The sequence below is a fragment of the Salvelinus alpinus genome, chromosome 20 (assembly GCF_045679555.1).
Source record: "Salvelinus alpinus chromosome 20, SLU_Salpinus.1, whole genome shotgun sequence".
Taxonomy (NCBI): Eukaryota; Metazoa; Chordata; class Actinopteri; order Salmoniformes; family Salmonidae; genus Salvelinus; species Salvelinus alpinus.
Window position 1 is genome coordinate 40010494 of NC_092105.1, and position 12730 is coordinate 40023223.

Here is a 12730-nt window from a genome sequence, read left to right on the forward strand (position 1 = left end):
CCGCTTCACTTTCACATGTGCATTTTCACATTTTAATGGGAATAAATGAAACATAAAAACTCATGTATTGCAGGATTTGTTGTGATTAATCACAAATTCATAATTTGCTATTTTGATTTTGTCCAAAGGTTAGCAAAATCAGGTAAATTGTTAAACCTACTTTCTTTAACCTCAAAGTCAACTTGTTTTGACATCACATTGTTATTTTTAGCTGGATAGATTATGTATGTGAATGTTTTCAGTGCATTTTCAACGCTTTCAGACAATATGATTTTTTTTAAAGTCAGTGCTTTGAATGATGATAGTGGACAATGTTTGATGGTGAAACTAAGTCATTATGATATGTACCATATTTTGACATGTATTCAATTTATTGTTCACATGTTAACACCAGCAGTAACACTCTGAATGGATGGCTCAGAAATAATACATCTTTCATTTTTAAGACACTTGAATCATTATACTCAGGTAGGCTAAGTTACCTTTCACAGAATGGCATTACAGAATTTGCAATTCCATATGTGGAAACATTGCTACTGCAACATGTTAACACCACCTTCACACATGTGAGGAGAATAACACTATTTCACCACCACATGTGAACTTGCAATTCCATCTGTGAAAGTTCGATTTTCACATGTGAATGTTTCTAACATGTGAAACTGCAATTCAGATTGTCACGTGTTTGATTTTTACATGTGAACGTGCATATCCAATTTTAACATGTGAATCCGCAAATTTCACGTGCATCCGCAAGTGAGGTGAGAAAATGTTTTTTTCCCTCACATGTGAAAAGGTGGTGTTAACATGTGAACTCTAAATTGAATACGTGAAAATATGTTGTTTTTTTAAGCTCAAGGTGTGAAAACAGCTATTTCACATGTGAAAGTGCAAATTTGCCATGTGTTTTTTTGTTGTAAGGGCACACACACGAGAGGGAAACATCCAAACCTCTGAAAATGTGTCTGGATCTCTTTACACTGCATAGTCCCTCCCATCAGAGCACAGGAACAGCTGGGTTCCTGTGGTTTTCTGGTGCACTGTAGGTTAGGCCTATCTCTATATGCTCCCCAGACTCCTACTACTGGGCATCGCCTCAACCCATATCAGTCTGTGAGCGTTAGTGCACTCATCCTACATGTAGAGAGCGATCCTCTGAGGAATCGGAGCATGACAATAAGGCCATAAGTGGCTTATACTGCAGCTGTGCCTTGCAGCATGACTGTTACGTAACAAACATGATACCCATGTCAAAGTAAATGCCGTTTCTTAGCTCATGACAATGCAATACGGGCCTATAGGGGTCAAAGGGCACATTAACAGGAATATCACTTCAATAATCCAAACATGCACGAAACCATTTGCATGTGTAATTCTATGTGAAGAGCTTCCATATCAAGGAGAGTGTAGTAGAGCTATGCTTGTCTGGTAGAATAAAACAACCAGAATGTCTGTCTTTCTGCTAACCTTTTATAGGCTTGTACTGTGCCTTACTAGACCTTAGCTGCACAACAACAGCAAAAATCAAGAAGAGGGTCATTTAGATCAACACTTTATGCAATTTCACTAATATTAACTGGATTGGCTAGTTACTTACTCAAGAATGCACTTCACAAAACCATTGTGATCAATCAAACAGATCAAAATCCCTGAAATGGATTGCTGTTAAATCAATAACCTATACCAGCATGTGCTAAAGGGCTTCCAAAAACAGGTATATGGACACAAGCATAATACAATGGGCTAAGAGCCTAAATGAAGGATGGGACTCCGTAGAAGCTGCTTTTAGCATTTAGCAACATATCGATGCTGCCTGACATCCTTTTTTAAATCTTTTGGTCACTACAGACCTAATGAAAGCCCAATCTACAGAGTCATTTGTTACCGGATGGCAGTTTGCGCCCAGAGGTCAAATTCTAAATTGAATTATACCCACAGCTAATCATTTTAAGATCCCATAAGAGGCAAACAGCTTTTTCGCTCAATTAAGAAGCCTCTTGAAAATGGCTCAATGACCTCTGATTTTAGAAGCATTTCCCCTTAATGTAGTCCAAAATGCTAATTGACTCTGTGCTCTCTGCATGTTGCTGAAATATGAGCAAAAATGGTATCATAAACCAGACTATATACTGACTATATACTGTATCAGCGTGTATTCAATCTTAGAACTGACCTTTATCATCACATTTGTCTGAAAAAGCATAAAGGTCATTCCAGCAATTAGGTGTCTTTATGACAGAATGTAAAAAAAAAAAAAAGGTTTTACACTAGTCAAAAGAGCACATGTTCAACTACATGATAAACATGTTTTCCCATCTCAAGAGGTTACATTAAAAAAAAGACTACAGTAAGTGCCTATTAGGTGCCAAATAAAAAGTAACAGGGTTGATCGTAACAGGGTTGACCATAACGGAGTTGACCATAACAGGGCTAACCATAACAGGGTTTAAGACTTCATCTTAAATCGTCCATAATCCCCTTGTGACAGGGGGAAGCTTGTTGTGTGCAACAGGGAGGGGTAATTGAATGCAAGCTTCACAACAATTATTTACATTTCTAGCCTATCTATTGGTAACAGGGTTGACGTGTTATGCTCGACTCGCTCTCTTTTCCAGCACAAAACACCAGAAAATTGTCAAAATGAGTAGAACCAGCTCACCTGTTTTTACACTATGATATTTATCAGATGTTCAATGTTTCTTTTGAAAAAAAAGTTAAGTTCATGTAACAGGGTCGACCTTAAAATAAGGGACAGTTTTTTTTTTTTTTCTTAAAACTCGTCACTAATCACATTAAATAAATAATCATCTTCAGAAATGACTGTCAAAGCAACAAAATAACTAGGGCTTTACAATGGTGAAAACTTGGAGAAATGCTGGCGTTAGTAGATTAAAATCTTCCTAAGAAGTCACAAAGGATGCTTACAGGAACATGTCAAAAGGCTGACTTTTGGCACTTTAGCAAGACTTTATTCATATTAAAAATCAGATTTATAGAATTTTCCATGTGGTTTATATTAAAGGGCACTTCATTTAATATAACAGGCTTTTAAAATTCAATATTTTTGCACAATTTCTACTTAAAATATTAAAGGGACGCAAAAGGCACTCATTTCGTGGAACAATCTATATAACAGCATGCTTTTTCAGTTAATTATTCAATGGACATTAGTGCCACCGAAATAAGCCTTCAGGATCAGTTACTGTAAACATGCCCATCTTTCTTTGTTGACAATTAAAGGGCTTGGGCTTGAGAGTAGCACTTAAACTGAGCAACAAATGAGCATTCAGTGCACAGGAGACGCCTCCAACACTTAAATGACCCTACTGAACCAATAAGTCTCTCCCCTGAGCGACTGTCTGGCTGAAGGAGAGAGGGTGGGGTGTGGAGAGACAGTGGGTGGGGTGTTGTTTTAGAAGGGTGTTGTTTTAGATGGGGATTAGTGCTGATGGCAGGAGTGTCAGAAAACACTCCATTTTCACAAAGCTACAGTCTCCCCCCCTGTGACCTACTGTACTCTGCACTTGCTTCTATAGGAAGCCTCTAGCTATACAGATGAGGAACAATCATACATTATCAATGATTCCTTTTGCCAGGGCAGCCGTATTATAGTCTACCCGAAATATGCTCGAATGAAAAAATGTATATAGATATTACATCAAATATAATGTATATTTGATTGTTCTTCATCTGTGAAAATGAATTAATCAGCTGACTAAGACAGATAGATATATATATCTATCTCAGCCCATCTTACAATTGTCCCAAGAGTTGTGGGACAACTGAAAAATAGACTGTTCTCGACAATGCAATCGACTCTTGTCCATTTCCCTACTTTCTTGTCACGTGAACCCCTTCATTCTAAACTCAGCAAAAGTTTAAACTCAGAAAGGGCCTCTCGCTGTCAACTGCGTTTATTTTCAGCAAACTTAACATGTGTAAATATTTGTATGAACATAACAAGATTCAACAACTGAGACATAAACTGAACAAGTTCCACAGACATGTGACTAACAGAAATGGAATCATGTGTCCCTGAACAAAGGGGGGGGGGGGTCAAAATCAAAAGTAACAGTCAGTATCTGGTGTGGCCACCAGCTGCATTAAGTACTGCAGTGCATCTCCTCCTCTTGGACTGCACTAGATTGGCCAGTTCTTGCTGCGAGATGTTACCCCACTTCCACCAAGGCAACTGCTAGTTCCCGGACAATTCTGGGGGGGAAGGGCACTAGCCCTCACTCTCCGATCCAACAGGTACCAGACGTGCTCAATGGGATGGAGATCCGGGCTCTTCGCTGGCCATGGCAGAACACTGACATTCTTGTCTTGCAGGAAATCACACACAGAACGAGCAGTATGGCTGGTGGCATTGTCATGCTGGAGGGTCATGTCAGGATGTGCCTGCAGGAAGGGTACCACATGAGGGAGGAGGATGTCTTCCTTGTAACGCACAGTGTTGAGATTGCCTGCAATGACAACAAGCTCAGTCTGATGATGCTGTGACACACCGCCCCAGACCATGACGGACCCTCCACCTCCAAATCGATCCTGCTCCAGAGTACAGGCCTCGGTGTAACGCTCATTCCTTCGACGATAAACACGAATCCGACCATCACCCCCGGTGAGACAAAACCACGACTCATCAGTGAAGAGCACTTTTTGCCAATCCTGTCTGGTCCAGCGACGGTGGTTTTGTGCCCATAGGCGACGTTGTTGCTGGTGATGTCCGGTGAGGACCTCAGTCCAGCCTCTCTCAGCCCATTTCGGACAGTCTGAGCACTGATGGAGGGATTGTGCGTTCCTGGTGGAACTCGGGCAGTTGTTGTTGCCATCCTGTACCTGTCCCACAGGTGTGATGTTCGGATGTACCGATCCTGTGCAGGTGTTGTTACACGTGGTCTGCCACTGCAAGGACGATCAGCTGTCCGTCCTGTCTCCCTGTAGGCGTCTTAGGCGTCTCACAGTACGGACATTGCAATTGGCCACATCTGCAGTCCTCATGCCTCTTTGCAGCATGCCTAAGGGACGTTCAGGCAGATGAGCAGGGACCCTGGGCATCTTTCTTTTGGTGTTTTTCAGAGTCAGTAGAAAGACCTCTTTAGTGTCCTAAGTTTTCATAACTGTGACCTTAATTGCCTACCGTCTGTAAGCTGTTTGTGTCTTAATGACCGTTCCACAGGTGCATGTTCATTAATTGTTTATGGTTCATTGAACAAGCATGGGAAACCTTTACAATGAAGATCTGTGAAGTTATTTGGATTTTTACGAATTATCTTTGAAAGACAGGGTCCTGAAAAAGGGACGTTTCTTTTTTTGATGAGTTTATTAGTTAGCCCAAATCCCATTAGCGGAGATTCAGCACTGTAATTACAATGAGCACTTTCAACTCTCACACGATTATATGTATAGTATCGATTCATTTTTACACACACCAGTTACTGTAGAGTGAAAAACAACAATGGTCAAAGCGCTGTAGCATCTGTTGCAGGTAAAGCGGTCACAAAGGGCATGGCTGCTCAAGAAAACAGCATTTCAATATTTCATAACAACTGAACCATTACGTGGGAAGTTATGCACCTTTCAAAATGATTTTATTCTGTTTTAACCGCAAGTCTCATTCAGTCACACCAGATAGATATCAATTTTACTCATATGAAAATGGGAGGCACTACACAACAAGACAACCATCAAACCGTGTGTGTGCAGAGATCTGACGCAATGTGATATGACAGGTCAGCAGAGCTTCATTGATGGCCTGCCTGACACACAGCATCAAAGGAAGTGTCCTAAGTCACCATGTCTGATTACCTAGCCGGCCCTACTGTATCACTTCACTGAGAGAGGCTGCCTGCCCGCTGTCCATTAGGAGTAGTAATGAGGCTAGATCAGATTGAGGAGATATAGGACTACATGCTAAACCTATCCATCCCACCGTGTTAGACTGGTGCAAACGTCAGCAGGTCGTTCAGAAGATGTTAAGAACTTGTTTTCACATTAAAAGGGTCATTTGTTTGAGTTATCTATAGCCAAATGTAAATAAAAATAAAACGTTTCCTATTGGGTTAACATAGAAGGGTCACAGTCACTGATGCCCCAACAAAGCAGAGTCAACAGGATTGGTAGTCACCGTTCAAAGTAAAGGCAGTCTATGGAGATAATCCCTGTCAAGAAGTCCTTGAAGACAGTTTGACAACTAGGCAACAGCCAAAACAATGGCTTAAGTCAAACGCTTCACTCTTTATCTGATATTACTTTTACCAGATAATGAAACAGTCTGTGATCGCGTCATAGCAGTGAGCTTAGGAGGTTGTGATAAGAAGCATTGTTAGAGTGGATTTCCTTGGAGTTAATGGAAGGATTTAAAAGCATACACAGGGATTTTTTGGTGTTCTGTTCTCTGAACTGGAGGACATGTTAGGACCAGATCAGGAAGTTACCTGGGATTTGAATCTGAAAGAAGAATCGTGAATTACTGTGGTGGAGAGAATCCAATGCACAAACCCGGATTACATAAATAAAAGCTACTACTTTATCATATAGTGCCAAAAACTCTTCTATGCAATTAAATAAAGACCCAAGTATAAACACAGGCCCAAAACACCCCATATCTATATAATGATACACTCATAATAACAGGAGTGCAACTATTCCTCTGTGACTCATCCTAAACATCACTTATCCCATCATACTAACCGAGGCTTTATCAACGCAATGACAGCGGTGTCTATTCTCTTTCTCTCTGGGGGGGGGGGGGGGGGGGGGGGTCAGGGCAGCTACTATCTGATCTGCCTCATCCACTCTGATTCACACACACACACACACACACACACACACACACACACACACATGTTTCAAATATACTAAAACACTTCTAAAATAACATTATCCATTTGTCAAAAAATACAGTAACACTTCTAAAATAATGCTGACATGCATTGGACATATCACATCAGTGATCATATGTATGGCATGGACCTACAGTAATACTGGATTTTAAAATCAAAGTCTAGAAATATGAAAATATAACAACTTGTCACATTACTAAATTCCCAGCTCATGTTCTCGCTCCTCCTCTGCACATTTTGCACTCTGAGCATCATTATGCATGGATGTTGTATGTTGAGTAATTCATCCCAGATGACATAACATACATCATACAAACTGCTGCCTGCTCTCAAGACATTTCCTTAACTAGTCCATACCCTCCACTGTCTGGCAGACTTCAGGCTGCTTGGAAAACTATTTGGGGAAGCAGCTTAAGGCTCTCAGCAAACAGAGACATTTCATGCAAACTTTTCCAAAACATTCCAGTTTAAAGTTATAACTATAGTTATAAGTTAAGCACGCTTATCCTTGTGATAGGTTTCTGTCGAAGTCAAGATACACATTATTCAAAATGTGTAATTTATTATAATGTATTAATTGTCTAGAAGTGTATCCCATTTCTAAACTCCTTGTGATAGGTTTCTGTAGAAGTCAAGATACACATTATTGAAAATGTATTAATTGCCTAGAAGTTTATCCCATTTCTAAACTCCACATTAGCATCACACAAAGGTTTGATAAAGCAAGACTCACCTACACGTGCTCCCAGTCTAGTTATCTTCATGAGATGATTCTACAGTCCCAGTAGTAGAATCCACCTTTCAGAGTCCCCGTGTCAGTAACTGGTCTGAATTCCCTCACATCCCCCGGTTGTCAGTGTGGTCCAGTCCTGGTGCCCCAGCCTCCATCCCTCTCTCAGAGCAGAGTGAGTTGAACCCAGCCTGCCTGTGCCCAGTAGAGTCCCTGCCTCCCAGCCAGCTGATTTCCCCCATGCAGCAGTTGCTAGGCGATCACTCCACTCCTCCAATCACCATGCCCTCATGAGCGGACGCTCTCTCCGTTGCAGCGGCACACAGCTACACTACACGCAGCGCAGACACAGTTGGAACTTGCTCATGTGGTCCCAAAAGGCAGGGACATAGGGGGGGCTTTGCTCTATTATTTAAACCATTAAGTCGTGTTTACACAGAACACAGATATGTATTTTAAGTGCTCCCGTCTTGAAAATAATACAAAGTTAATACATAACACTGGAACAACGGTTTGGGAGAACACTCAGCATAGTTTTACAAAAGGATACCAACAATGTGTCATCTTCCATGCAGTTACCCATGTCGCCATCTCCCAAGCAGGACATTCATGAAATTAATTATTCAAAATTGCATGTTCATACCTACAGCTGGAAGGAAATGAATCTGACAGTCTTGTATTGTCCAGGCACACTGGGCCTACAGCAAGGTATTACGTGATATTACATCCAGAACAAAGCAGAAAGCCAACTGGAGCAATCGCTCTTGGCCTCCGATTCTTCAGGGGCGACAAGGAGCCATACAACAAACATCCTTTTTGATGCTCCGGAATACTTTCTCCTTTATTTAGTGAGTTCTGACCCCAAAATGTTCCGTACTTTCAGTACTTCGGGTTCTATTACTTAGCCTCTCTTCATTACATCAAGGACAGTGGTGACCACAGTGGTGACCACTTTGACCTTCCAACTGATTAGAGCCACACAGGCCTACAGCTTTTTAACTCTGGCCTTGTAGCCAAACAGACAAATAAGTGTTTTTGACAACATTGTTACGTGGGTAAATCCATTTGAATTCAATCACTTTTTGACTGCATCCCTTTTCACTTAAACAAAACTTTCCATACATGTTTGCCCATGGAAGAAGTGGTCAGAAAGTGACTTTTTGGACCTGAATGGCAAAACATTCAAGAGATACAGGTGCTCAAAAGGTGACCCATTTTGCATACCCCACCACACCATGAGACATCCATGTCTTCATCACTGGAAAAGAGAATTGGTTCAGTTGGATTGTATTTAAAAGCTTACAAACAGGGTTGTCAAACTATTTTATAATAATTCTGTTTTTGTTTTCCCTTTAAAAGGGGCAATCTGCAGTTGCTTCATCCATTTAAATGTACCCATTGATTCATGAAGAACTTCACTTATAAATGCCTCATGAGCTTAGTTCAACAGTCGTACCCCATCAGAACTCAAAATATAAGCTTGTTTCACTCCAATGTTTATAAAAAAAGTAAATGTAAACAAACTATTTTAGCCAAAAAAACATGGTTAAAAACACTAATTTTGATATCATGGATAGTCAGTCCATGTATCCATAGCTCTGTCCATGAATTTGAGAGTGGTTACATATCTCCAGCCCTATCGCTTCAGCTTTTTTTTTACTGAAACAGGCATGGGGAGTACACTTTGTTATTGTTTCAACTGCTGATTGCGACTTTAAAGTCAGTTATCTAAAAACATGTGCACGCTGATTTTTGTTCATGTTTGCATGTGTTCTAGCTTAGACTGTATTTTACATCAACTTTTTTTTTTTGTGTTCCGCCCACCAATCGGTTGAGACACAACATGTTTATAAGCTTTTAAAATGATATCAATCTCAACCGATTCTCTTTTCCAGTGATGAAGACATGGACGTTTCATGTTATGGTGGGGTATGCAAAATGGGTCACCTTTGAGCACCTTGAATGTTTTGGCATTCAGGTGTATTCAGCACTTCTACAATGGGCAAAATGTATGGAAGGTTAGATTTACCCAGGTTGTAAATATGTTAGTATCTGAGGGCTGACCACTGCAAAGAATGTATCAAAGAATAAAGTAATAATTGGACGACAATGGAGAAGGGCCAGCCACACTCCGTGCCATAGGGGGAACTCCCCCCACTACTGCAGTGAGGTAGTAATAACGAATGTCAATTTATTGGTGTGACAGGGAGAACAGACCAAAGCCCCAGGGTGTGAACAGTATTGCCAGTGTTGCATAACTGCTCAACTGCAGCCAAGTTAACCCTGAATCAGCTAAAAGAGAGACAGTGAAATTGGAGAGAGGTGTCTGTGTGAAAGGGCCCCTCTGTCAGTTGGTTTGGAGTGAAACAGGGGGAGAGGCAAGGAGATGAGCAGGTGCAGATGCATGTGTGTTAGTGGAGAAGCTCTGGTGGACACCTCATATCCAGCCTCTGAGCCGCACAGGTCTGTCACGGCTGCTTTGGGGAAACAGAAGAATCATGAATTTATTGGACAAAGATGACATATATATAATCATAATTGTAAATCACATAACTTGTTTTTGGTTTTCAAATGGGCCAAAATTCACACTTTGATCGGTGACCCCCAAGCCTGGCCTGTCTAAATTGTTTTAGTACACTTTCAGTCAGCTTTAGACAAACACTCTGGGAGGTTACAATAATGTGTTTGTAAAAGATTGGGAACATGGCATGACAGGGAACACAGAGCTCGATTTTGAACAGTTCTGTACAGACTTTTTTTTTGACACAGTAATTTATTAGATAAGGTTGGGTTACATCCACATTTTCCGAGACTGAAATAGTGCATGATGAATTGTGAAGTCTACAATGCAGTAAATAATGGACCATTGTGAATAAACAAAATTAGTAAATCTATGTCCTGCATTTCTATTCTCCTCATGTAATAACAGTGCATGGATATTCAATTCACAAAGCCCCGACAACACCACTAAGTGCAAAAACAATGAAATGCAACCAAGAAAAGTGAGAGAGTGACAGATTTAGCAATTCTCCTCTCTACACATCATCCACTGGAGTGTGTGTGAGAGAGCGTGAGTGTGTGTGAGAGAGCGTGAGTGTGTGTGAGAGAGCGTGAGTGAGTGAGTAATGAATGTGCACATCTGATGGTGAATATACAGATGATGTAATCCCTTTGATCACTTATGGTTCCATCTGACTGAACAAAATCAGCCATGAAAAGCTGATTCTCTTCCAGGTTGAAAATCATTGTTCTAACGTTTTTAACTATGAAACGACTGCGAGAACGGATAAGGAGATAAACAGAAGTGTTGTTGATACAATAATCTCAGCGCTCTTTACTTGTGTATATATTCACTGTTCTCTGGCAAGGACTTGGGTCTGCTGGCGTTTAGATGTAGTAAGAGTGCGTGGCACACACACACACACACACACACACACACACACACACACACACACACACACACACACACACACACACACACACACACACACACACACACACACACACACACACACACACACACACACACACACACACACACACACACACACACACACACACACGCCACTGGTCTTACACTGCCTATGTATGCGGATGACTCCACACTTTACAGGTCAGCACCCAAAGCCAGTGAGCTTAAAGTGGTCGCCCACCACCCACCCACTGTCCTGCCTCCAACAGAGCCTCACCTCAACATTGCATGGGCTTGCCTGTCATGCACAAACGCTAACTAGGCATGCCTTTGAACACTGTCGCTCCACTACAGCACAGATGTACAGCGTATAATATAACAGAAAAGTGGGCTACAATAAAATCCTGGGTATGAAAGTGAATCCTATGTGCACCACAAGCGCATGGAACAGAGACAGGGATCTGCTGGCTAGAGGCTACTGATCCAGATCGTGCTGTCATGCAAGAAAGCAAAGCACAAATCACAATTGTGTTGTTTCATTCTCGATGACCGACCGGAAGCAGAGAACAAAGTATAGGGTAAATTGATGATCAGGTCATTGGAGCCTCAGCCAGTGTTCCTGTGTGTGCAGAGCACAGCCCATGTCTGATCTGTTAAATAAACAAGCACATGCCTGCCTCTCCCAATAACATAAGCCAGACTCGGATGTGCAAAGCGGGAGCCATGCCTGATAGCAGTGACAGTTGACGTTGTTGTTGAAGGCGGGAGTCAGGGGAGTAGAGAAAACCAACATTGCATGTTCCAGCAATATTTCTGTGACTGCCACCACCTTCAGTGTCAAGCTGAGCGGGACAGTATATCAAACCATAATCACAAATGGTTTGTGTCCCATCGGCCTCAGCATGAACGGATGCAACGCTTTTGAAGAAGATTGACGGAGCAAAAATGTTCAAATTGGGAGCAAAGGCCATCAGTAGAAATACTTGTATAAAAGTATTTGAAGCGAATATCCACGTACTGTCTGGACTTTTTTTTTTTTGGTGATGTTTTGAATTCAGAGACTGGATGAAAAGTGTGTTCTGAATACTTAACATGGCAGCCATGAATAAATAATACCCAGCAGTATATTCAGGCTGTGCTGTTCTCAGTCTGTAGGGGTGTCGAGGCCAAGGCTTTCTGCAGGGAGAGAGATCTCAGATGTGTGGGTGGAGTTGTGTGTGTGTGTTCATGCGTGTCAAGGCCCTCCCTTACCCTAAGCATCTTGTTCCTCGGGGGATGGACCTTGGGTTAGGACAACTCCGGTCAGCATCACCTCAACGTCACCTCTCTCTCTCTCACATATCTGTCTGTTCATCAACTCCTAATGGAACTACTACTCTTTGTTTCTTCAGACAAATCATTAAATACAGCTAATACACTGTTCAATCATTTTTAAGTCATGGCCTGAGGGAGACCATTTGCCTTTTAATGAGCTTTGTGTTGGACTCAATCACAACAAAGAAACACACAATGTCAAGTCAGGTTGTCTATGCCGCTGGTAGTTAGTCTGCATTTACAATCAATTGCAGCACAGTACAAGAGATATAGCGTAAACAGGCAGGGTATAAACAACTAAGAAAATGAAGAGTTTCTAAAGACCTGTGCTGCTAGTAAGAGGATATCAGGAGCAGTTGCGGCAAGGCTGACAGAAATAAATGGGCACCCCTGGACCGTCTCAAACCAAGGCTCCACAGGAAAGCACAA

General features: G+C 41.6%; 1 protein-coding gene across 2 annotated transcripts in view; it reads right to left on the reverse strand.

Annotated features, from left to right (window-relative positions):
- Window positions 1-12730, reverse strand: part of LOC139546862 (rap guanine nucleotide exchange factor 4-like) — a 42433-nt gene that overhangs the window by 27359 nt on the left and 2344 nt on the right. The window contains exon 1 of one of the 2 annotated variants that reach the window (XM_071355756.1): window positions 7579-7712. The exons of the other annotated variant lie outside the window; for it this stretch is intronic. The gene's annotated coding sequence lies outside the window, so the exon portion shown is untranslated. Of the gene's footprint in view, window positions 1-7578; window positions 7713-12730 lie in introns of those variants that run through there. 2 annotated transcript variants of the gene reach the window in all.